This window comes from Alligator mississippiensis, chromosome 3 (assembly GCF_030867095.1).
Source record: "Alligator mississippiensis isolate rAllMis1 chromosome 3, rAllMis1, whole genome shotgun sequence".
Classification (NCBI taxonomy): domain Eukaryota; kingdom Metazoa; phylum Chordata; order Crocodylia; family Alligatoridae; genus Alligator; species Alligator mississippiensis.
In genome coordinates this window covers 65,120,890-65,147,903 of record NC_081826.1, presented here as the reverse complement: position 1 = coordinate 65,147,903, position 27,014 = coordinate 65,120,890, and the positions used below count along the sequence as shown (strand labels likewise).

General features: G+C 45.0%; 1 long non-coding RNA gene across 3 annotated transcripts in view; it reads left to right on the top strand.

Annotated features, from left to right (window-relative positions):
• LOC109285985 (uncharacterized) overlaps window positions 1-27,014 on the top strand; it is a 125,200-nt gene that overhangs the window by 70,331 nt on the left and 27,855 nt on the right. For all 3 annotated transcript variants that reach the window (XR_009460719.1, XR_009460717.1, XR_009460718.1), the window contains exon 2: window positions 10,326-10,555. This is a non-coding gene — a long non-coding RNA (uncharacterized LOC109285985). The remainder of the gene's footprint in view (window positions 1-10,325; window positions 10,556-27,014) is intronic.

Below are 27,014 nucleotides of genomic sequence, written 5' to 3'. Positions count from 1 at the left end.
AGCAAAATACACAATTGGTGCTAATTAAATAGCATTCACTTTTTTCCCTTCTTCAAAGAGTCTTCACTTTAGCATCCATTGACATAAACCACATTAGAATTCCCTTCTCTTGATTACATCTCTTTAAAATAAATGATGTTCTTTGTTCTCAGTGTTTTCATGACTGATATAATTAGAACCAGGGTGAAGGAATATTTTACTGCCTTTCCCTCAGGGTTGTTTTGCAGTAGTTTGACTTGCAAACAGCATTTTAAACTCTAATATTTGTAATGCTTAAACAGTCTGATGTGGATAAGAAAAATATTTTAATTTTTTTTTTTTGGACTAACTGAAACAATGGGTAGAACACCCAAAAATGAAGTTGTGCCAACTGGCTAAAGCATGGGGCTTGGATGGGAGCTAGTGTGCCTGAGTTCTCTTGCTGCATGTTCTTTAATTTGCAATGCAACTTTATTTTTAAACACCCCTCCCCCCTCCAGAAGACAGTGATCATAAATACCCTTATGAAGCATAAGGATTAAGGTTTGTCAAGTATTCCCAGTCTTTGGAAATACTGTGTTATAGATTATCAATAAAAAATTCCAGAAGTCAACATTCATATTCACATTCAGCTAAAATATTATTAAAAATGCTTAAGCATTAGGGCTTAATCTGTGTTAGAGTTTTCACCAGTTTAGCTGAGCTAGTATTAGTGAGGATGGTTTTTGTAAGTTTTCCCTATCAAAGGCAACATTGGGAAGAATCTGCCACAGATCTTTCAGGTGCACAAAGCAAGAGCTGTTCAAGAAACTCATGGTGCTCTGGAGAGGTCCCTGAGGACTGGAAGAGGGCCAATGTTGTGCCCATCTTCAAGAAAGGGAGGAGGGAGGACCCGGGTAACTATAGGGCAATCATCCTAACTTCTAGCCCAGGGAAAATCCTGGAAAAATTCATCAAGGAGTCTATATGCAACGGGCTTGCAGAAGGTAGGATTCTGAATGACAGCCAGCATGGCTTCAGCATGGGCAGGTCTTGTCTTACCAACCTCATCTCCTTTTACAATCAGGTAACTTACCACCTGGATAAGGGAGAGGAGATTGACATTGTATACTCTGAGTTCCAAAAGGCCTTTGATCTAGTATCCCATGATGTTCTCGTGAGAAAATTGGAGGACTGTGGGCTTAACCATGAGACAGTTAGGTGGGTAGGGAGATGGTTGTGGGGTAGGACCCAGAGAGTTCTAATGAATGAATCTATGTTATCTTGGCGTGAAGTGGTCAGTGGTGTACCTCAGGGGTCAGTGCTTGGTCCAGTGGTTTTCAACATCTTTATCAATGATTTGGATGTGGGGGGAAAGAGCTCACTGGCCAAGTTCACAGATGACACCAAGCTATGGGGAAGCGTGGTCACGCTTGAAGATAGGCTGCAGATACAGGTGGACCTAGACAGGCTAGCAAGTTGGGCAGATGGGAATCAGATGAAGTTCAACGTCAAGAAATGTAAAGTGCTCCACCTGGGGGCAAAAAAATCCCTACATACCTACAGGCTTGGCATTGCCAAACTGACCAGCACCACAAATGAAAGGGACCTGGGGGTAATAATAGACCACAGTATGAATATGAGCCAGCAGTGCAACACTATAACCAACAGGTCAAATAATACCCTGGCATGCATCAATCAATGCATCTCCAGCAAAACTAGGGAAGTGATTCATGCACTCTACTTGGCATTGGTGAAACCACAGCTGGAGTACAGTACTGGCACCGCACTTCAACAAGGATGTGGTAAGCTTGAGAGAGTCCAGAGACGGGCCACCTGTATGATCAGAGACTTGCATGGCAAGCCGTACAAGGAAAGCCTGAAGGACCTGGTACTCTTCAGCTGAAAAAGAGAAGGCTGAGAGGGGAATTGATAAGGGCTTACTGCTACATCAGGGGTGTACATAAAGGGCTCAGTGAACAACTGTTCACCAGGGCACCCTTGGCAAAAACCAGGAGTAATGGCCATAAACTCCTGGAAGATCATTTCAGGCTCAACATTAGGAAAAATTTATTCACAGCTAGGGTGTCCAGACTGTGGAATAGGCTCTCTCCAGAGGTGGTGCAATCACCTACCCTGGAAATCTTTAAGAGGAGACTGGATGGTCACCTTGCTGGGGCATCTGACTCCCAGTTGTCTTTCTTGCCTGGTGCAGGGGGCTGGACCCAATGATCTCCTGAGGTCCCTTCTAGCCTCACAATCTATGAATCTATGAAAGAAGAACTAAACAGTTAACCACTACCAAACACTTAACCACTTCCATATCTTCAGAACATTAATGGAGATGATTCATAGAAGAGCTTGGGTCAGAATGAAGAAACAATGTAAGCATCACTAATTAAGGTGCTGCAATGACTAACTTTTAGACTCCTAGTCCCCAGTGGCATCAAAAAGCCAGAATTAGGCATGTAGACTACTGATATGAAGCATGGAGAGTTAGGCCTCTCAGAAAAGCATTCAACAGAAAAAGCATAACAGGGTACTGTGTCTGAAGTCCTGTCCCTCTCCAAGTCCTAAGTGCTTTCTGTCCACTTAAGATCTGATACCCAGAACATCCTTGAACGGTAGCTGCTGACAATTATACTTTCAGAGAACTGAAGGAGCCCTACTCTTAAAAGATTGTGGGGAAAATGCCTGTCTTTTATGTTTTCCCTTCAAGTCTCTCAGGAAATAGGTGACTAGGGTTCAGTAGCCACCTCAGCACAAGGGTGTAAAGTCTGCAAGCCCACTTCCTAGAAAAGTGTAAGCACCTGGGTAGAAACCAAGTGGGAACACCTCCTTCCCTCTTGGGCTCTGGTCCCTGCTCCAGGGACTCTTCATACATTTTAGAATAAGCCGGCATTAGACAAAATACAGAAATAGTTTTGGGAGCTGAGAACAGCCACCTGGGTGAGTGCCCTAACCACTAGGCTACAGAGTCATGTTCCCCCTTTTGCTCTCTCCTTCCGGCCCTGTTAACTTGGTAATCCTTCCTGCATAGGCTCTGGCAGGATAGGTAGAAGGTGCTCTCATACAATCTAGTTAGTTTCCTAGATGGTAGCTTAGTAATAAGAACACTTTTTGGGGAGGTGGAAAATGTCAGTATTAAATGTGGGTAATTACCACCACATGTGGCTATAATGGTATGTACCTCACTTAATTTTTTTCAAAGAACTGAAAAATATTTATATTTGTAAAAGCATATCTCTCTTGTGAGGCAAATGGCCATTTCTGTGAGTCTGTTCTCTCTCTGGCTCTGACTCTCTCTGATCTTGTAGAAGGTAGGGTGGATATGTATATATGCATATATGCATAGAAAGAAACAGACAGACAGACAGACAGACAGACAGATTTCTACTTACCTATTTACTTTAGTTAGTCTAGAAGGTGCAAATCTATCCTGCCATCTACTTGACTTTAGATTTACATGGCTAACTATGTCTCTGTGATCTTGTAGGTCAGGGCTGTCCAATTTCTGCGTGGCCAAGGGCTGCACAATTCCCAGCCCACACATTGCTCAGGCTGCACACCGTACCACACGATCACCCCACTGCTGCACTGAATGGCAGGTGTTTCCCCTGCACTCTGCCAGTACCACCGCACCCTGCACATGCTCTGCATGTCCTTCCCCAACTCTGCTGCACTGTGCTGTTGCTCCCATGCCACACAAGGTCCCTGGGTCCCCCAAGTTCCCTGGCGGTAGGCTCCCTCAGCCACATGAGCCATGCCACTCCTACTCCCAGGGGTGGGCACAGTCAGCAGAACCTGGAGAAAGGAGGAGAAGCACAAAGACTTCAGTGTTGGCTGCAACATCAATCAAAGCAATGAGGGAAGTGCTGCCCTAAAGAGGAGCCTGGGGGTGTGGCCCTGTTAACCCCTTGGAGGTCATGTGTAGCCCATGGGCCACCAGTTGGACCATTCTGTTGTAGGCCATGACACCAAGACATTGGGATCATAGCCTGAAGCCACTGACCCTTTTGCCTTATATACCAAGAGTCCTTAAGTCATGCTTAGGCAACGTCTGGAAAGCAAAGAAGTTACATAAGCAAGGCAAAGCTAATCACAGGAAAGGGCAGTGCCAGGAGATTGTTTTAAGACAGATAAAGGCAGTTTCCATGGGCAAAGACTGTACTGAATCTTAAATGCCCTGCACTTGAGCCTTGGTAACATAAGATCTTTTCCTCCCAGCAGATGACCTCATTGCAAAAATGCTGTAAGTCTGAAGGGGTTTGGGTTGTAGCCATGTTGGTCTAAGGACAGGCAGACAAGGTTCTTTGGGTGAATTTGATATCTTTTATTATCCAGGAAAAGCACACACCAACTGCAGAAGCTTCCTTAGCCTGACGAAGGGTTTTTGAACCTGAAAGCTTGCTTAATAACTATTCCCCAAACATTTGGGTTGGTCTAATAAAAGATATCAAATTCACCCAAGGAACCTTGTCCGTAAGTCTGAAGTACATTCGAAAACCAGACACAAACATGAAAGAATTGAGTGATGTTGTTTAATTTATTGGTTTTAGATGCCATTAACTCTATTGGTGACAGATTCACTGTCTAATCTAAAAATGAAATTAAACATTAGTGGGCTTCTATCTTTTTCATATCACCTCTGCCACTTCAAGGATTCCAGAAGACTGAAACTACTGAGGAAACTTGCTTCCTCCTCCAGCTTTATGCTAAAAATTAACAGAAATCTACACTTCCCTTTGTTCTTATGAAAACCCATTTTGTTTATACAAGTGTTGTAGATTTGGATAGAAGTTATTTTAACAAGAGCAAAATACACTTCTAAGGGCTGTCCTATACCCTGTGAAGGTCACATGATTCCTGACTTGTCCCACTTTCTTAATGCTCACAAGTAATACCCCTTAGTTGTATCAGTTCAGTCAGCTCCAAGAGGCACTTCTGGGTTATTAACATTAACAGCAATTTACAAACAAAAATGTTATTAAAAATGAATGAAAGCTGGAAGTGCATTTGAGCAGGGTGCAGCTAACAGCCAAGAAACAGTATCCCCCTTTCACTGTAGTACTAAGGCCCTATTCATTGTTGCTCCCCCTGAACACTGCAAAGTCATTTGCTAGAGCACAAAATGGCTGGAAAATCTACTGTGATTTGATTTAGCACATTATTTTCCACTCTCTTTGAATTGAAAGAAAATGACTACACAAGATAAAAGGCAACAATGATTTGCGGTCTTTAATGTGGCTGAATTACAGATATGGTAAAAATGAGACAGAAGAGGTAGGTTTGAGACAAGTCAGTTCATGGCAAGGACTTTTACAAAAGTATTTCAGAAATGATCTTAGCTCTAAAACATTGACATGAGTAAATGAAATTCTGTGATTGGAGAACGATATTTTAGTACTCCTTGGACATCATTTAAATCCCTTTTCTTATATATTTTACTGGGACGAGTCATTTACAAGATCATGAGGGTCTTTTGGTTTGTTAAGTGGAGACTTCAGTGGAAATGTATTTATTTATCTTTTATGTAATATAACAGATCTGTTATGTATCATTGCACAGTGATGTAGCTACCGCTGATTGTACTCTCATTTCTTAGTATTATTTGTTTTCTTTTAACAACGGCATAGTATGAATTTACCGGCACATTTTGGTTATGACCAAACTCCAAGTCAATGATAAAATCTGTGAGCCAAATCCATAGCCAGTATAAACTGACATTGCTCTGCTGAAATGATTGTAGACATGCTGATTTATACAAGGTAAGAATTGGCCCTATATGAATTATCCTAAGAAAAGGGTCTGCACAGACTTAACAGGCAGTGAGCTGCCTCAAATTCAATGGGAATCTGTATAGGCACTAGCCTGTGCCAATCCATGCCGGAGGGCAGGGAACAGCTGCAGGCAGACCTGGACAGGTTGGACAAGTGGGCAGAAAACAACAGGATGCAGTTCAACAAGGAGAAATGCAAAGTGCTGCACCTAGGGAGGAAAAATGTCCAGCACACCTACAGCCTAGGGAATGACCTGCTGGGTGGCACAGAGGTGGAAAGGGATCTTGGAGTCCTAGTGGACTCCAAGATGAACATGAGCCGGCAGTGTGACGAAGCCATCAGAAAAGCCAATGGCATTTTCTCGTGCATCAGCAGATGCATGACGAATAGGTCCAAGGAGGTGATACTTCCCCTCTATAGGGCGCTGGTCAGACCGCAGTTGGAGTACTGTGTGCAATTCTGGGCGCCACACTTCAAAAAGGATGCAGATAACCTGGAGAGGGTCCAGAGAAGGGCCACTCGTGTGGTCAAGGGCCTGCAGACCAAGCCCTACGAGGAGAGACTAGAGAAACTGGACCTTTTCAGCCTTCGCAAGAGAAGGTTGAGAGGCGACCTTGTGGCTGCCTTTAAGTTCATCACAGGGGCACAGAAGGGAATTGGTGAGTATTTATTCACCAAGGCGCCCCTGGGGGTTACAAGAAACAATGGCCACAAGCTAGCAGAGAGCAGATTTAGATTGGACATTAGGAAGAACTTCTTCACAGTTCGAGTGGCCAGGGTCTGGAACGGGCTCCCAAGGGAGGTGGTGCTCTCCCCTACCCTGGGGGTCTTCAAGAGGAGGTTAGATGAGTATCTAGCTGGGGTCATCTAGACCCAGCACTTTTTCCTGCTTATGCAAGGGGTCGGACTCGATGATCTATTGAGGTCCCTTCTGACCCTAACATCTATGAATCTATGAATCTGCTAGCTGTGTTGGTTGTCCATAGTGTTTTTCCTACAACTCCAGATTTAGCTAGCCACCTTGGAACCGCTGCTTGGAGACGTCTAGTTCAAGATTTTCCTCAGCCTTCTCTGTAAAACAGCTCAGTTAGTTTCTGTTATTATTTACTCTGTGGCATCTTCAGTGATGTACCTCAGGCTACTGGCATGAAGAAGCATCACTTAAAAAGTAATTTAGCAAATAAGTATACTTCCCCTAGGGTGCAAATAAAAGGAAAAGTTGTAGTAAATAGCTAATGTAAGCAAAAGGTGCCTTGGGGGAACCCTAAGAGTCACTTCTTTCAAACCAGCAATAACTTCTGGTGCTATTGGTCCTGAGGCAGCAGCAGTCAACATTGTTTAAAAAAGCTCCCTTATGGTGTACTCATTAATTAACTGCACTGTTTGTTGATTCTAGATTGATTCAGTTTGTTCTCTGGAGAGTGTTTTTGGAAACTCGGTAATGCCTTGATGCAGAATTTCATCTTCAGGCCCTAAATTCCCAGGATGCTGCTTTTCTGGGACATATAGAAGATGAAGTAAAAAGGAGAATTTGTTAGATAAAAATGATAATCAAAATATTTTAAATTCAGATGTAATTTTTGAAGATTTTCCCCACAGAGCTAAAAAATTACCTGAAGCAATGTTTGATTGACAGGCAGGCTTTAACAAACAGAGAACAAGACAAATGGCATGCAAAACAGATAGGAAAGTATTTGCTCCTAATTACTCGAGAAAGCATTTTAATTAAGTTGTTTGCCAATTAATGCCTCATTTTTAACATTCTATAAATATTTAAACATGTTTCATAAACTTTTCTTCTCAGGGAAACACTTGCAAATGTTGTTATGGAGGTTCTTGGGGAAATCTCTCAACATAATAAACTGTACAATTTGGAGAGTTTTATTTGCCATTTTCATGAATAAATAAGTAAATAAATCTGTCCTATTATTTCTGTAGCAAAAGTTAGAATTTAAGGCATCCTAGTGCATTGACTTTTTTCCTTTCTTATTAATGAGGAGAAAATAAGTTATCCTGAACTTAAATTGAAAACAAAGACTAGTTAGCTACATCATTTGGTGCTTCTGTATCACTTCTTCTTTCTTTTTAGTCACTAATTCATTCATGCAGATCAGTCATTATACTTATTTATAAACATTATTTGCTACCAACAAGAATTTCAGCCTAAGAAGATGAACTAAAATTAGCAACTTCACAGGGAACAGGTGAAACAAAAGGGCAAATACAAACAATCTGATTAGCACCAGGGCCTGAATTGACTATTTTTTAGCTAAACAGTTAAATTAAGACCAATTGAACTGCACTTAGAATTTAAATTTGCTGTACTTTTCTTTTGGTGTCTGTGACTGAAAATTGATCCGCTGGGGCTGAAACTCCACCCTCCACATCTCTGAGGGCCTGTGGTTTTGAAATACAGAAGACAAATGGGCTTCTGGTCCATAGATTGGCTAATGTTTAGATTATGTGTTTACTGAATTACTCACTCTGACCAGTAAATAAATAGAGAGCCAAGCCTATAGCTGTGGGAATTAGAATCTGGTAAATGAACATACAAATATTTTTGTTGTGTGCAACTTCTATTGTTTTAAGTTTTTTTGATTAAACTGTTGATGAACACAACTTCCCAAATATCAAGATCCCATTTGTTGTCTCATCCAAAATATGGAAAACATATGGTCATTATTGTATTCCTAGTAATTGGCTTGCTAATAAATTGTTGGGAATGCACTGGACAGGACACAAGTAGCGAGAGCTCCACAAAAATAAAAGAGAGGAGAGGAAAAAATAGGAATGGGCGTGGCAGGCAAAAATAGAATCACATTTACACAGTAAGGCATGTGCACAGGTTTCCCCCCTCTTCATCCAGTGTATTTTTCAAAAGAACTGCTTATTAAACAACTTGTATTTCTTCCTACAGGACCTCAGACTTTCCTTGAATAGTCATAGACTCATAGAGAAGTAGGGCTGGAAGAGACCTCCATAAGTCATCTAGTCCAACCCTTGCCTGAGGCTGGATTATGCCTATCCAAACCATCCTATACATAACCATTGTCTTACCTCTTAGCAAATCTACATTGTCAACCCTGACACAACATGACATAACATGCTAATCTGCCACAGATAGAGTAGGGGGACCATAGCAGCCAATATCCTGCTGCTGTAAATATTGTTACTATATACTTAAGAAATCCCAGGAAGAGGGCCATGTCCCTTGCTACAGAGGAAAGCAAAAAAAACAAACAAACAGTCTGTACCAATCTGACCATGGGATAAAACTCCTTCCTGACCCCAAATATGGCAATCAGTCTGACCCTGTAGCCAGAAACCTCCAGGTTTAAAACCCAGTAGGAGCACTGGCACACCTTAGTCAAAATTTCCAGCTTTGGCTGCAGCCAATACTCAACGCCTTTGAGGAAGGTTTAAACAAACCCTGACATCTGTAGCATTGATTATCTGTAGCTGCTAACCAGGCCTCGCTGCTTAATATATAAAATCCAACCAATGACTAAAACAACACACTATGGTGACAAGCAAAGTGGCATGCATGCCAAGGCAGAGCCATAACTGCCATGGCTTATGCCCTGGGCCATCCTTTGCCAACAGAATCCTGCTTTTAGGAACAGGCACACTGCTGCAGGGGGAGGTGTTGGCATGGTCAGCACCCAAGCGGTTAACACAGTAGCTCCTGGGTGTAGAGACCCTATTGCATCCCACTACAGCAGCCACTCCCCCTTGTTGCCGTATGCCATGGATTCTTGCCACCAACAGCAATCAGAAATGATAAATTCAGTGGTGAGGAAAGAGCCAGGGAGAGGCAAAGCAAGAGGGTATTATTAACCCACTAGATGCTTGTTACCTGTCATCTTTGTGTTCCTGAGGGAACCCTGGCACCCAGCTTGCTGGACTTACAGAGAACTTTTTCTATCCCCTTCCCCCCACCCCCCGCCCTCATCTAACCAGAACTAAGCAGAAGAAAAGTTTAACAGGCATCTCAGGCCATACATTCCCTGGTCCCAGTATAGGAGGCCTATTTAAACTTGATTGACTAAAACTTGGTTGCCGAGTTAGGGAATGCTGAGGCAAGAGACTGAGTCAGAGGGGTATGGGCGACATTTGAACAATGGTTAGGGGTTCATCACAACGTCCAGCCCGTTGCAGCCCTGACCACAAATGCTATCATACTTTTCCCAGGATGACTGGTGGAAGCCCTCCCCACAAAGTTTATGAACACTCCAAGTAATCCCCTTAAGTATGTTAAAAGACTACAGTAAGATCTGAAAATCATGCTAAGCTGAGGCTTATTCACAACTCATAAAGTATAAAACACTGATGTTAACTTCACAGCGCAAGCATAGCTAAACTGTCTGAGAAGAAACAGTGTAATATCCCTTCCAGTATATCTTCTATATTCATAATAATTTCAAGCTGGCTCCTAGCTGTCTGGTTACTCATTACAACTTTATGTTTTTCCTGGTTGTTAAGCAGTTTCTTGAGATGTTCCAAACCAGATAACCCCTCGTCACTGAAAAAGGTAATTCATTTCAGTTGAAACTGTTTATATAACAGGATTTTCCCTGTCAATTACAGCTCGGGACCCTCTTGATTTACACAATCAAAACAATGCTTTGAAGTGGCTGGACTAAGGGTATAAGAAAGCTGTAAAGCAGCAGTGTGCTTCAAGAGGGAGAAATCTCTCTGACACTGTCCACTATTGTTCTCGAGAAGCTGGGATAAACAGATCGTCTCTTTTGGTCGAACCTTCAACGATCGTGCTAGGAACTTTACCTGTCAACAAAACACCCGAGTGCCTTGGAACGGTGAGATCCCAGCTTGCGCTCTCTCCTTCTCTGTCTAGGCATAGCTTTCTGAACCTGAATTTTATTAGTTAAGCTTGAGCTAGTTTTCCCCAAATACTCAGCTGAACCAGGGTATTATTGTAATTGTTTTTGTTTGTTTTTCCTTGCATGGCTATTACTACTAGTACCATCATAAATTTCATATACTTAGCAATAAATAACTTTTATAGTCAAACTGGTGGCAACCAGTATTTTACCTTCTCTACTTCCCGTTCCACACTTGCTATGCAGCAACGCTTCTTTTACCTAAGCCAAAGATCCCCGTGAAGCTCAAAAATACTGTGGGGTCCACTTATCAAGAGGCTACCACTAGTAGGACAGTTAGGGCAAAAGACTGAGGTGTGCTGAGTTTGAGACACATAAGGGGATCAGCTTGTATAGGCTGATTGACCCAGTTTGGCTTAGACGTGCCCTAATGAGCTGAATGCTGGCCCATGAGGGTGTCAGCTGGACACCCAGCTGGATTCAGAGGTATTCTGTTCACCTGTGCGCTTGTGTCTGACTGCATTTTATTGTTACCTTAATGAACTGATTCCTGGCATATGAAGGTGTTAGCCTGTACATGCTGATCAACCCAGCCAGGTCAGGTGTGTCACATTAATCTCTGTGTGTGTGTATGTACTTGACTGATTTGGTAGCTGGAGGAACCCAGCCCCATTGAAACTGGGTCCTGCAAGATAGCTCCATTGGGGGTGAGGACTTGCAGAAGGGAGAGATACAGCTCCATATAAAAACACAAGTAACACAAGCAGCACATTGATAGAATTACAGAGACCCCAGGCATGTTACCCTAATAAATGAGCACACCCAAAAGTGATGGGCAAATCTGGTAACATGCTGGCCACATTAACACGTCCCCCCACACCAGAGTCTACTCCCTCCCCACACAGGGCACTATTGGCAAGTTCCAGAGCTTGAGCCCCACAGCACAGAGAAAGGTGCAGACTCCCCTGGAGCCTCCATTCTGTCTCCCCTCTAAGTCTGCACCCAAGGTGCCCCATTTGCACAAAGGTATAAGTTCTAATACCACCAGCCTTAGCTGGGCTACAGATTGGGACCAGCAATTCATTTGATATGCCAAGACATGGAGGTGTAACTGGGTAGTTCTGTGCCTTGGGCAGTAGCGGTGCACAGGACAGCAGCCACAGCTTAGCTGCTGGTAGCAGCAGCAGTAGCTGGGCCAGCAGTGTTACAGCTGCTATTATTGTGCCCCCCTTAAGTCAACGCCCAGTGCCAGTGCCCCAGTCACTGTCCCCTTAGTTATGCTACTGCCAGAAGACATCTGAATCTGGCAGCTACTTTCCCTAGGATGCAGTTCTAAGACCTATTCCTAAAGGCTTGTCTATCCTTACCACTCTAGTCAAGTAACACCAGAACTGTCCACTGACGCTACTGTCTAGTGACTGTATTTATCTTGGTTTGAAGTCTTAGACTTGAACTATCCAAATACCTTGGTGAAATTTATATTCAGTCCTCCCCAGCCAACTCCAACAGACTTACAAGTAGACTTATAGACCAGATCCTCAGTTGGTATAATTTATCCTAGCTCTGGCATACAGTCAATTACTTTAGCTCTGGTGCACTGGCAGGGTTAGGTCTGGCCACTGTATGATTTTTAACTCCAGGGGACAACAGTTTAACAACAGTAACCTGACATGTTTGATTCCAACACTGTTGAGAACACAGAAGCATTGTCCTTTGCATCCTGCAAGAATTCCTTTTTCTTCACTTAAAAACTGAAATTTTGAGCAACCAATTTCCCTTCATAAAACCATTTTTTCCTCCCAGAATTTCTGAACGTGGGAAAAATACAACAATAATACTGTATCAGAGATTTTCTTTAAACCAGTTGCAGAAATAAAGTGTAGATAAGCTTGCCAAATCAGTACTTTTTTCCCTATAATTTTTTTAATCATGATGCAGAATAAAATTGATCTAGAAAGGAAAAGCAGAGAAAACCCAAAGAAGCCTGAATGAAGCCAAAAAGTAGAGCCACCCAAACATATAAGAAGGATGTAAGGCAATATTTTGTACATCTACTCATACAATGACCCCCAGTGCTGTTTAGGACTTCTGGCTAAAGAATTGTAATATGTATCTTCCCCTCACTGGGTATTTACAAGCTTCTGCTCTCAGCCTCTAATTCTGGCTTAGGCTCTATGATAACACAAATAAACAATAATACAATATTAGGGATGCTTCTACACTACTGTTTCTTGGATAGGCATATTGCAGCTGACAGTACAGTACAGTGGTACAGAAAATGGAGAACCAAGAATAATTTTTATTTGGTGAAGAAGGGGCATTGATGCCTATAGTCCTCTTTTCCTAGTTTGAATTTTCAGCTAGAATGAATCAAAAAGTCTTAAAAGACTAGCTACCATAGTCAGTCAGCGTTGTTTCCCCATGTCTAGCAGATTTTTATTAGTGGGTAGACAAGTAGGTCTTTGATATTAAACAATGTTTGACTGAAGTTAAGACTGCCTCAGATGGTCCAATTTTAACCCCTCAGTAGCTGTACAAGTATGACATTGCAAGGAGAGCTCTGGTGATGGTTGCGGTCATTGTGGTTGTTTTATGGCTGTGGCTGTGGCTGTGGTTGCTGCCCTGATTTATTTGATGGCTGTCAGACAGGACATGTTTTAGAGAGTTTATTCTGCATGGTCATCTGAGCAGAATGAAGAAGAGACTCACAATATATGGCTGATACTTTTTGATCAAGAATGTGTTCAGGGACATTCACCATTTCTGTCTTTTATATTTTCCATGAACTGTTGTAATGGATGTTGTTTACTTTACTGGATTTTAGTAAAAGTCACAAACTTCAAGGAATTAAAGAGGATATAAATCTAGTTTGTCATACTTAACAGTTCTCACCTGTTAATAATTATAGTGGGCAAATTAATAGATTTGAGTGAACCTCCCATCTTTGGCTGTTTTAGCTATTTGCTACCATTGTCTGCAATGAAGAAGACAAGTATGAGAACCTGGAAGTGTTCCAAACATTTGCCAGCTGGTTTTGAATGTTCTCAGCTGTGTCTGCTGTTGGATAGTCTTAGACTTGTTTTGTGCTGCCTACTGCTTCCAGATAGTGTTACTGTTTAATAATGGTGTTAGAAGTGATTACAGTAGGCCCAGATCCTGAGCTAGAAGCACACCCACATAATTCTGTCTGGAGGCTCAACTAGTCTGAAAAACAGAACATATTGATTTAGCTATTTGTCTATGTACTTCTTGGGAAATAAGTAACCTTTAACCCTGCTCTTCTATGAATGTGACTGGCTTGATACATGAGGCCAAGACTATTTTTTTTACACAGAAAGGTCCAAGTACACAATAAGAAGTCCTGTGGATATTGTTTATCACATCTGGTTGTTGGTGTAAACATTTCTCCAACTCTGCAGCAAGTTGTAGTTTTCAGAAGCCACAGCTTTCCCCTGGCATTCTTCTAGAAACTTCAGAGGCAAGTAAATAATCCAATCCTAATTCTGGAACATTTCCCTAGCAAGTACAATCTCGGCCCTTTTTGCATTAGAGACTAGCACAAGTCATACCACACAAAGATGCACATTATGAAAATATAGAGAGGAAAACATAAGATCAACAAAACTTCCCTTCTGATCCTCTGCACAACAGCCAGCTGCTCTGAAAAAGATGAGGGTTCAAATAAGGACACTGGCAATCTACAGGAATTTTTATATATATATATATATATATATATATATAATGATTTTCCCCCTCAGAATCTGTGCTATTTAGCAAAAATACATTAGAAAGTATGTTTTACACAGCATTTAAAACAGCTCTGAAAATACTGCTAAATTTATTTGTATTTAATTTATTTTTTTCTTTAAAAAAAATCTTCCTCCATCTCTGTCTCTCTGAGGTCTTCATTCCTCCTTCAGATTTTTCTGGTCCCTGAGATTTTCTGATCCTTTTCTGTAATATCTTCTACTGCCCTAGTCTTCTATTTTAAGTATGAACATGAGCCAAATAGTCAATCCAGCATTAGATGATTCACATTTTTAAAGTATGAATCTTATCCCTGTGGCGTACATTTCAATAATAATCTAAAGGCAGGGTAAAACATGTTACCTGAATATTTCTTCAAAACAATCTAACACAAATATACTACAATACAAAAAGAAAACCACCTCTAACCCTGCACCCCTGGTTGTTACATACCATCCTGCACTAGAACCTGTTGAGAAGATCATTAAGCAATTAAGTCTATGTTCAAAGAAACATCAAAAGGAAAGTTTCCCAGTGCCCTGTCTGGCTTTCAGATAACTTTTCAACCCTTTTCCCCCTTCCAAGCCTTACCAAACTCACTATCAGAAACAATTCTCAGCCGAGCAATTAAAAAAACCAAATGAAATCAGACTATGCTAAAACACCAAACATGCAAAATCCGCCAGTATCTCTCCACTGCCACTATTTTTAATACAGATCTCAACAAAACCATCAGAATCCCTGGATCCTACACATGATTGTTATAGTATGTAATCTATGCCATCTAATGCACAGATGTCCTCACAGAAATTATGTGGTGAAGCCAGACTACCCCCCATGCCTCAGAGCGAACTACCACAGAAAAATAAAGAAATGTCATATTTCCAGTGAAAGGAAACTTTTCAAAACACAACCAGTCCAAGTACTCTCAAAGCATTTGTTCACAAAGTAAGACTATGTGACACCTTCAGAAAACAGGCCCCAAAAAAGAAATCCATAACTTTGCTGGACACTAAAACCAGGAGCTTAACAGAGATAGCAGTTTTAGGATTTGTTATAGCTTACCTCTCACTTCCCTTTCTAACTTCTCTCTTCTCTTCACGTGATAACTGCTAATTTCCTTTGAAGTGCTCAAATTCATTACCAAAATATATCACTTCAGCTTGTACTTAGTTCAGAGTATAACTGATCTTTTCCCAGGTCTGCTGAAGGGTTTTGATATCCAAAAAATATGTCTGACATCTTTCCCTGCTACAGATGTTGGTCCAAGAAAAGGTATTACCTGACCTCACAAATTTTGCCTCTTACCTATCCCTAAACTATTACAGTTTCATCAACAATGCTAGTATGGTAGAGATACATTTATTTCAAAATTTAAATTGGAATTATTGGGAGTTCAGAGTTTAAAGCCCCTTGAGACAGAGATACTGCAAAGTTCTGGTCTTGAAGCCTTGATAAAGAAGAAAATCTTGTAAAGTTGGAACATATGGTAAAGCTCAACGGGAATTTTTTTGATAATTTTTCATTTGAAAATAGATCAAACTAAAACTTTATGGGGAAAGGCTTAGTTTCAACAAATTTCTCAACTTTTTGAAAAGTTTCAAAATGTCAAAACATTTCAGTCTGATGCTTTAAAAACAAAAAAAATTCCAATTCAAAATTATTTTTTGTATAGAAATATGTGCTAATTATAGGGGGAAAGCAGTTGAGATGAAAACAAAATATTTTGATTAATCCAAGCCTATTTTCAGATTTTTAATTTATGAAAATTTAAGAGTTTGATTTTGTCCCAGCTGAGGACATAGAAGTTTTCAAAATCTTGGCAGGTTTCATAAGGCCTAAAAGCTGTTTCTAAATACTAGCTCTTGGCAGGACTAGATGGGCTTGATCTAAAGTGCATTGAATCAAATGGAGTCTATTAGCTTCAGTGAGGTAGAGAACAAGCCCTTTGTTGCTGGAGTTTTAGAGAACCTAGGATTCTGGGGATTCGAATAGCAGGTGTAGTCCATCTGTTTTCTGTACTGTAAAGGAAGTAGAGAGGGACCCCTACCTATACAGACTCATCAACATCATCTCTACACTTTGCTCCTCTGTGGCCTTTTGTAGCATGAGTGAATTTAATCATAAAAGAACACAGCACACCTTAACAGGAACATTTTCTTAGAAACCAGGACTTGACCCCTGGGGCCATATGCTGTCTTTTGCTATGTGGAATGGAGACTTACAAAATGCAAATCTCCTGCCCTTAATGGGGACAGAGAAGCAGTTTTACTGTGTGCTCTTGCTTGCTCCCCCCCACCAGCCCATTTTTAAGCACCATGAAAGCCTCCTCTGTGTGTCTGGTGCTCCGTAGCTCTGGAGATATGCAGCTGGTGCAGGGAGTAGGAAGAGCAGGGAACAGCTGCTCTCTGAGGTATGTTCCCCTTGGGATTAAGCATTTATCCAGACAGAAATATGTTGAAAAGCTACTGCTGATTGAACCAGAAGTTTATTCCCATCTGCATCAGCCAGTGGGGACTGAATGTCAGTGCAGCTCCTGAGAAATATGTTATGGAGGAGGGGCAATCCAAAGGAGCAAGCTGACTGCCCTAAGCCTCTGTCTAAATGGAACTTTGTGCATATGTGCCAAGGACCATTCAGATCTGAGGACACCCACAGATATATAGGGGAGACACTCAGCATATGCATAACATATTTATCATGGGTGGGGAACCCTTTGCTCCTGCACAGCGTCTTCTGTCATAAAGAAACATTTTCATGGATTTCATAGCTTTTCATAGATTTTCATAGACATTCAGGTTGGAAGGGACCCCGAAGGATCATCAAGTCCAGCCCCCCGCCCCAGGGGGAGGAAGTCAGCAGGGATCATAGGATCCCAGCAAGATAAACATCCAAATATGTCTTTAAGGTGTTCAAGGTGGGAGCTTGAACCACCTCTGGCGGCAGTCTATTCCAAACCTTGGGGGCTCAGAGACATGTTTCTTTTTCTTTTTTCCTTATTATTGTAAATGAAGTTTTCATTTTCTTAGAAAATGCTTGAATTCACAATGAAATGCTGAGTCCATGCCAAGACCTAAACCCACCAATTCCTTACATGGAATTAAAACACCCACAATCAAGGCAGTGATCCTCAAAATCCCTGTCTAACTGCTTAGGGCATGTCTACCTACCTTCATGCTGCACCCAGGATGGCTACTGTGAAAAAAGCCCCTTTCATTCTTCATCTATGTATGCCAGATTTCACAAATGAGGCAATGTAACTGTAACGGAGCAGCCTTCTGAGAACCTAGGGGTGGTGAGGGGCCATGTTCTCAAAACCACCCTAGGGTGGCTACATTTTCTCATTTATATGAGTTTACAGACATAGAATGAGAATAAAGGGGTGCTTTACAACAGCACTCCTGGCGTGGCCCACAGGCAGTGTACACATGCCTTTAAAGTTTTCAATTTTTACTCATAAAATGCATGCAAAACATTAGAGTCCTGCTTCACTGTATATCCTTGCATTCTTATAATTTACAGGTCTAAGCAGCTCACCATTTCTCATGTGTAGCTACCCAGAGCTTGCTAGTGGGGAAATGTTGAAGACAAGAGGAACCCTAAATCACCCCTTTAAGTACTGAGTGGGGCCCATTCTTTTCTTTTAAAATGTGCCTGGTAGCCATACATGTGACAGTGGTGGGTGGTGTTCCTTTTTATGTTATGGTCTACTAGTTAAAGTATTCACCCAAGATGTTGAAGACCTGAGTTCATTTCCTTCCTCAGCCTGAGAAGGTTCAAAGAGACATCTCCCAGAACAGTGCCCTAACCACTAAGCTACAGGCTGAGAAAGGTCTAGGACCCAAGTCTTTTGCATATTATGTAACTACTGTAATTGCTAAGTTATTTGATAAAAATGTGGCACTGCTGTCACTTCCTTCTCAAAAAAAACCCAGAAGTGACCCCTACAGGTCACCAATATGTAGCACAATGAAAATTCAGATGCTGAATTATTCCACATCCCTGCACTCAAACATGTGAATGAGTTCAGCTTTGGTGTTAGTTCTACCTAATGCCATCACACCACTTAGGTGTTTAGGATCATACTGAAAAAAAAAAAGAAAAGGACTTAGGTGCTTAAAACGGATCTTCTACCACTGCTCCCTTCCCTGCCTAAGGGGAGGGAAGGTGTGTCATAGCCCAGGTGACAATCCAAACTGAAGAAGTAGTCATTCAAACTGAAGGAGAAGGTCCTAGTCAGCCTGCAGGCCCTGCAGAGCCATCAGACCTCCATGCATGGGTACCCAGGCATTGCCTGTCAGTGGAGATGAAGAGCCTTCCTACTACTTCCATGTTATGGTTCTTTTAAATTGAATGTTGTGCTTACTGGGGGAGGGAGAGGCATTATACGTTTTAGAGACAGCCACAGACATGTGTGACAGCACACTGGGGGACATGTGTGAAGCAGGGGAGTGAGAGGGCATAGTGGGGAAGTGAAAAGAGGTTTTGAATACCTAGATCTCAGTGGAGGTTGGGAAGACTGGGAAGCTTGGTTGGGACTGGCTAGAGTGTTTACCTCATGTGGCGGGCCAGTAGGGGGTGCTCCTACGTTGAGCCGCCCACCTCACTGCACCCGACCACCTTCCAGGCTCCGAGTGCCCTCCCTGGGGTGCCTCATGTCTGGCCGACCCCTTCTCTGGAGCACACCTGCTAGCCTGGGGTTCCCACTGCCACCATCCAAGGCTCTGGACCCAATTCTGGCTCTGCGCACCTTGGAAAACACAGGCCTGATCGTCCAATGGGTACTAGACCCAATACAGGCACTTGGGGCACTTCCCCAAGTCAGAGGCTTATTAGGGAAGCCTCCCTTAGTCCACAGAACTAAGGGGCCTCCTAGGCATAATTTAAACCCACCCCTCAATAAGTCTCCCACACCAATCACAAAGGAGAACTTTATTGATTACAGGGGGTAGGGTGAAAACAGGGTAAAAGGTAGAGCAGTATCGTGGAAATATCAGAGGAATCTTGGAGGAACCCCATAGAGCAAATCTGTATGGCTGAGGGTAGCCTTTTGATCACGCATCTGAGTTACAGTAAGCTAAATACCTAGTCTGATTTCAAGTAGCTTACTCACACGCATCATCCAGAGGTGGTTGGAGTTTTCCCCTGGAGGCAGGTCACTCTTTGAGCATGCAGTTATGAAGAGAGAGCCAGTTTCAGATTCACCTGGATGACCGCATGGCTAACGGCTGCCTTCTTTCTGGCCCGGGCCTTTAAAAATAACCTCTCTGACCTCAGCAGCCCGGTCCAATTGAAGCTGCCAGTGCGGGCCACAAGCCAACCAATCTAAAAAAACATCACTGGCTACCTGGGCTGGTGAGCAGGGCTTTTCCCTCCCCCTCCCCAGGTGACCAGAGCATCCGCCTCTGAGGCACCAGGCTTTTGTCATGTAGACAAGGGGGGAAGATCCCCCGCCCTGAGGAATTCAACACCAGCCTCTCACACTGGCAAAGACAGATCTCTGGAGAGGGACACAGATGGTGGCATTTCTGCCACACTCCCCTCCCCTCCTTTATAAGCTCGGACACAGGGCCTCTCAGGGCCATGGGTCCGGGCGTGTCGGGTCAGGGAGTTCCCGCGGGATGCCAGAAGAAGAGGAAAAAAAAAAGAAGACCTGAAACAGGGAACGAGTTATAACAATAACATACGGAAACCATAAAACCTGATGGGCAGTCTTACACTAGTGATCTCTTCACTAGTCCTGAGCCCAGAGGACCCACTACCCAGAGTCCTTTCATGACAAGGCATCCGCTATCACATTCTGGCTTCCCTTGATGTGCTCGACAGTGAAGTTGAACTCTTGAAGCTTCCAGGCCCATCACTGCAGCTTGGCATTAGTGTTTTGCATGGTCTCCAACCACTGCAGTGAGGCATGGTCCGACAGGACAGTGAACTATTGTCCCCATAAATAGGGCTTCAGCTTGTTCAGGGCCCAGACAATTGCCAAGCACTCCTTCTCGATGGAGGACAGGTTCCGCTCCGTAAACCACGGGGTGCCATGTCTCCTGGTGCTCCTGTAAAAGTACAGCTCCTAGTCCTATGTCGGAGGCATCCGTTGCCACGTAGAAGGGTTTATCATGGAGCGGTGCCTTCAGGATCGGTTGTTTGACCAGGGCAGCCTTGGGGGAGTCAAATGCTTCCTGGTACCCCTGCTTCCAGACCACCGGGTCCAGGATGCCCTTCTTGGTCAGCTTGTGCAGCGGTGCTGCAGGTGCTCCAAACCCAGGGACAAATCTTCAGTAGTAACCCGCCAGGCCAAGGAAGGCTCTGACTTGCTTCTTGGTCTGTGGAGGTGGCCAGTCTTTGATGGTCTCGATCTTGTCCCACAAGGGAGCAATATGACCTCCACCCACACGATGACCCAAGTAGACTACCTCAGATAGTGCCCACTGGCACTTTTTGGCTTTCACAGTAAGACCAGCTTGCTTGATCTTACCTAACACGGTGGTCAGGTGAATCAGGTGCGACTCAAAATCCTGACTGAAGATGGCAATGTCATCGATGTAAGCCATGGCAAACTGCTCACATCCTTGCAGGAGATTATTAATCAGTCTTTGGAAAGAGGCGGGAAAGTTGCGCATACCGAAAGGTAAAACTGTGAACTCATATAGCCCTATAGGTGTGGTAAAGGCAGACTTGGCTATGGCATCCGGGTCCAGTGCGATCTGCCAAAATCCTTTAGACAGACCGAGAGTAGAGATGACCTTGGCTGGGCCCAGGCGATCCAGCAAAGTGCCCATCGTGGGCATAGGGTACAAATCAGGGGTGGTAATAGCATTAAGCTTCCTGTAGTCCACACAGAACCGGATGGTCCCATCCTGCTTCTGGACGAGTACCACCGGACTGGCCCAGGGACTTGTTGAAGGCCGGATTACCTCCAACTCTTCCATCTCTGTGATCTCCCGTTTTCTTTCTTGCCTCACCTTCTCATTAACTGGGTAATGTCGGGAGTATATAGGGCAATGGCTGCCCGTATCTATAGAGTGTACTGCCAGGTCTGTTTTACCTGGTTTATTGGAGAACACTGTCTCAAAGTCCTGGAGTGCTGCGAGCAGCTGGTCCTTGTCCTGGGAAGGCAGATGGTCCGGCAGGCAGAGTTCCTCGATCCCTGCCTCGCCATCCCAGTCACCATACATGACTGGCTCCTCTGGGTCCTCCAGTGTTCCCTCAATGGAGGGAACCCAGAATACCATCTCCTTCCTGTCATAGTAGGACTTAAGCATGTTCACATGAACTGTCTTAGGCTTTCTATCCCTAATAGCCACTACATAGGTCATCTCATCCAGTCTGTCCAGGATAGCATGAGGACCTTCCCAAGCAGCTTGTCTGTTTTTAGTGACAAGAAAACCATCACATTATCACCCCGCTCAAAGGTACGTACAACTTTCATCATGTCAGTCAGTGTCTGACGAAAGTTAAGCACATACTCCACCACTGAGGTCTTTGTGGAAGGGATCTTCCCTTCCCACTCCTCTTTCACCAAATCGAGAGGACCTCGAACTCGCCTCCCGAACATCAACTCAAAGGGCGAGAACCCAGTGGACTCCTGGGGCACCTCCCGGTAAGCAAAGAGCAGATGCAGCAGTTTCTCGTGCCAGTCATTGGGGTTGGAGTCCACATAGGCCTTTAGCATCCCTTTCAAGGTCCCACTGAACCTTTCCACCAGCACATTTGTCTGAGGGTGGTAGGCTGTGGTCTTAAGGTGTTCCACCCCACAACAGTCCCACAGGCACTTCATCACCTCCGCCATGAAGTTCCCACCCCGGTCCGTCAGGATCTCGGAGGGAAAACCCAGCTGACAGAAGACCTTGATTAGGGCATCAGCAACCATGGGTGCCTCAAGGGAGGTCAAGGTGACTGCCTCTGGGTACCGTGTTGCGAAATCCACTAGAGTCAGTATGTATTTCTTTCCTCTACGAGTCTTATGCTTCAGCGGTCCCACAATGTCTACTGCCACCCTGTGGAAGGGTTGATCGATGATAGGGAGGGGCTGCAGCGGAGCCCTTCTCTTGTCCCCACTTTTGCCCGTCCTTGGCATGTCTCACAAGATTTGCAGTAGTCCGTCACGTTCTGGGCAATTCTGGGCCAAAAAAAGTTCACCTGCAACCACTGGCATGTCCGTTCCCTGCCCATGTGACCAGCACATGGTAAATCGTGAGCCATGGAGAGCAATTGCTGTCTGTATTTCCGGGGTACAACGAGCTGGCGCTGGGACTCCCAGGTCTCGGCATGGTTCTTCGGTACCCACAACCAATAGAGAAGCCCCTTATCCCAGACCACCTGTTCCCTTTTTTCCGGAGTGAACTCAGTCTCTTGCTTCTGAGCCATCTGCTGGAGTCTCTCCAAGCTGGGGTCCTCCAGAACCTCCCGCTTGAACTCCTCTTGCCCAGCTAGGCAATCAGCAGGGAGTGCAGGTGCTCCTGCAGGGAGTGCGCTTTCCTCCTCAGGGATTTCCTGGGTCTCCTCCCTGATAGTCTCACCCCCCTCTGCCACTGACGGAATACACACCTCCCCGGGACTGTCACTTAACCCACCCTCGGGGTCGCTAGTTCCTTCCAGGACCGGTGTGCAATCGCTGTCTGCAGGGGTCCCTTCCCCTGTGGCCAATGGTGTGGCTGTCTCCTGGGGATTTTCTAACCCCCCCCTCTTTAGCCTTTCTGCTCTGCAATTAGTCACCGCATGAACAGTGCAGGGCTTTGGCTCTTGGGTCTGTTCCCACCTCCGGAGCTGGAATTCCTGCCCCATAAGATCCCATCCCACCAGGATGGGGACCGGAGCCCCTTCCAGTACCCCCATTTCCAGGTACGTTGCACAGTTTTTCCACACACCGGGTGCACGAACTACCGGTACCATCAGAGGTGGAGGCCCCACCCCGTGAATAGTAAGGGTCTTCCCTGGGATTATGTCTGCAGGCGAGACAAGGTTGGAATTGATTAAGGTCACACTGGACCGCATGTCCAGTTCCCCCACAAGGGTCCTCTCCTTTACCATTATCATGGTCTGGTGGGGGGGCATCACCTCCTCTGAGTTTGTGATCCTGTAGCAACAGACACTCCCCTCAGAGTGGCTCCGGCCCTCCTCTGGTCTTGATTGACCAATCTCATTTCCTTCTACGACCAGGTGACCTATCACCTGGACAAGGGAGAAGAGATTGATGTCATATATCTTGACTTCAAAAAAGCCTTCGATCTGGTATCCCATGATCACCTCTTGGTGAAACTGGCCAATTGTCGCCTTGGGTCCACCACGATCCACTGGCTGGAAAATTGGCTCCGGGGTCGGACCCAGAGGGTAGTAATTGATGGAAGTCACTCATCATGGTGTCCTGTGACCAGTGGGGTCCCCCAAGGCTCTGTCCTTGGACCCATACTGTTCAACATCTTCATTAATGATGTGGACACTGGAGTCAGAAGCGGACTGGCCAAGTTTGCCGATGACACCAAACTTTGGGGCAAAGCATCCACACCAGAAGACAGGCGGGTGATCCAGGCTGACCTGGACAGGCTCAGCAAGTGGGTGGATGAGCATCTGATGGTGTTCAACGCCAATAAATGCAAGGTTCTCCACCTTGGGAAGAAAAACCCACAGCATCCTTATAGGCTCAGCAGTGTTATGTTGGCTAGCACTACGGAAGAAAGAGACTTGGGGGTCATCATTGACCACAAGATGAACATGAGCCTGCAGTGCGATGCTGTGGCTAGTAAAGTGACCAAAACGCTGGCTTGCATCCATAGATGCTTCTCAAGCAAATCCTGGGACGTCATTCTCCCCTTGTACTCGGCCTTAGTGAGGCCGCAGCTGGAGTACTGCATCCAGTTTTGGGCTCCACAATTCAAAAAGGATGTGGAGAAGCTTGAGAGAGTCCAGAGAAGAGCCATGTGCATGATCAGAGGTCAGGGAAGCAGACCCTACGATGACAGGCTGAGAGCCCTGGGACTCTTTAGCCTGGAAAAGCGCAGGCTCAGGGGTGATCTGATGGCCACCTATAAGTATATCAGGGGTGACCATCAGTATCTGGGGGAACGTTTGTTCACCAGAGCACCCCTAGGGATGATGCCTAGGTCGAACGGTCATAAACTACTACAAGACCATTTCAGGCTGGACATAAGGAAGAATTTCTTTGCTGTCCGAGCCCCCAAGGTCTGGAAAAGCCTGCCACCAGAGGTGGTTGAAGCGCCTACATTGAACACCTTCAAGAGCAAACTGGATGCTTATCTTGCTGGGATCCTATGACCCCAGCTGACTTCCTGCCCTTTGGGCGGGGGGCTGGACTCGATGATCTTCCGAGGTCCCTTCCAGCCCTAATGTCTATGAAATCTATGAAATCTCCCCCTCACTGCTCATGGCTGTTGCACGCCTGACGGGCCTGGGTCTATTGCTTAGCTTTGGGCAGTTGGGCTTGATGTGGCCCGGCTCCCCGCAGTTATAGCACCCCCTCTTTTCCGAATTGGGTGGTTGGTCCGAAACTGGGGCCGCCTTGCGCTCTGCAGGAGGTGGCCCTCTTTCCCGTTTTTGACCTGGACCTCCCTTCCCCACTCTTTGGAACCCTTTTTGTTCCTTCCCAGAGTAGGGAGGCTTCTCACGGTTTAGCAACAGTCGGTCTGCAATTTCAGCGGCCTCATAAGCATTTTTGGGGTCCCTGTCCCTGACCAGGGTTTTAACCTCTCTCAGACATCAAAAATAGAATTGTTCCAGCACCATGAGCTGGTGTGACTTTTCTAAAGTGTCAACCTTGGCTTCGGCTAACCATTTAATGTATGTGTCGTACAACAGGGCCACATAATCAGTCAATGACTTTCTGGGTTGTGGGCGCATATTCCGGAATTTTTTCCAAAAATAATCTAGTCCTAACTGGAACCTTTTAGACACAGCAGCTTTGAAAGCATTATAGTCATCAGCTGCATCTGAGGGCAGGCTGTTCAGGACCACCGCCATGTTACCTTCTACCAGAGCAGACAAGTACATCATGATCTTTTCCTTTGGCACCTTACACAGCTGGGCTTGTCTTTCAAAGTTGCTTAGGAACACCGCAGGATCGTCTCCATCTCGGTAGCGAGTGAAGGCTGAGACGTCCAGTTTGGGGAGTTCCCCGGACACTTGCGGAGTGTTCGCGTTTCCCCCATTGGTCGGCAGACGGAGCTGAGCCTCAAGCTTTTTCTGCTCGAGCTCCAGCTTTTTTGCCTCCAACTGGGCTTCCATCTCCATCCTCTTTTCCTCCAACTGTCGTTGTTCCCTCTCACGCTGGGCCTCCAGCTGTCTTTGTTCCCTTTTTTCCTCCAGCTCCATCCTTTTAGCTTCTAGCTGTCATTGTTCCTTCTCGCGCTGGGCCTCCAGCTTTTTTTCCTCCATCTCCATCCTCTTTGCTTCTAGCTGTCGTTGTTCCTTCTCGCACTGGGCTTCCAGCTCCAGCCATTTCAACTCCATCCTTTTCAGCTCTAGCTCATGGAGTCTCTGCCGCTCCCCCTCAGAGGGTGATCTCTCGGCAGCCTCCGGACTTGATGAGCGGGAGTGTGTTTCTGGGTTGGACTCAGGAGTTGTCAAGCATGAAGCTGACGCTTGTTCTGACTCGCTGGTGCACAAGAGTTTAACCAGCCCGTCCTTCTTTAGCCCTTTCTTCACGTGAAGGCCTCACTCTTTTGCCAGTTCTTTCAGTTTAGGCACAGCCATCCTGACTATCTACACTATCCAGTCGACCCAATACCAAATTAGAAATTGTTTGCTCAAGGGATTTCAGTGACTCTATTCCTTTCCCCAAATTATGCCTCTAAAACAGCAGGGTATTCGGATCCCACCGCTACCACCACGTGTGGCGGGCCAGTAGGGGGCGCTCCTGCGTTGAGCCGCCCATCTCACTGCACCCAACCACCTTCCAGGCTCTGAGTGCCCTCCCTGGGGTGCCTCATGTCCGGCCGACCCCTTCCCTGGAGCACACCTGCTAGCCCAGGGTTCCCACTGCCACCATCCAAGGATCTGCACCTAATTCTCGCTCTGCGCACCTTGGAAAACACAGGCCTGATCGTCCAATGGGTACTAGACCCAATACAGGCACTTGGGGCACTTCCCCAAGTCAGAGGCTTATTAGGGAAGCCTCCCTTAGTCCACAGAACTAAGGGGCCTCCTAGGCATAATTTAAACCCACCCCTCAATAAGTCTCCCACACCAGTCACAAAGGAGAACTTTATTGATCACAGGAGGTAGGGTGAAAACAGGGTAAAAGGTAGAGCAGTATCGTGGAAATATCAGAGGAATCTCGGAGGAATCCCATAAAGCAAATCTGTATGGTTGATGGTAGCCTTTTGATCACGCATCTGAGTTACTGTAAGCTAAATATCTAGTCTGATTTCAAGTAGCTTACTCACACGCATCATCCAGAAGTGGTTGGAGTTTTCCCCTGGAGGCAGGTCACTCTTTGAGCATGCAGTTATGAAGAGAGAGCCAGTTTCAGATTCACCTGGATGACCGCATTGCTAATGGCTGCCTTCTTCCTGGCCCGGGCCTTTAAAAATAACCTCTCTGACCTCAGCAGCCCGGTCCAATTGAAGCTGCCAGTGCTGGTCACAAGCCAACCAATCTAAAAAAAACATCACTGGCTACCTGGGCTGGTGAGCGGGGCTTTTCCCTCCCCCTCCCCAGGTGACCAGAGCATCCG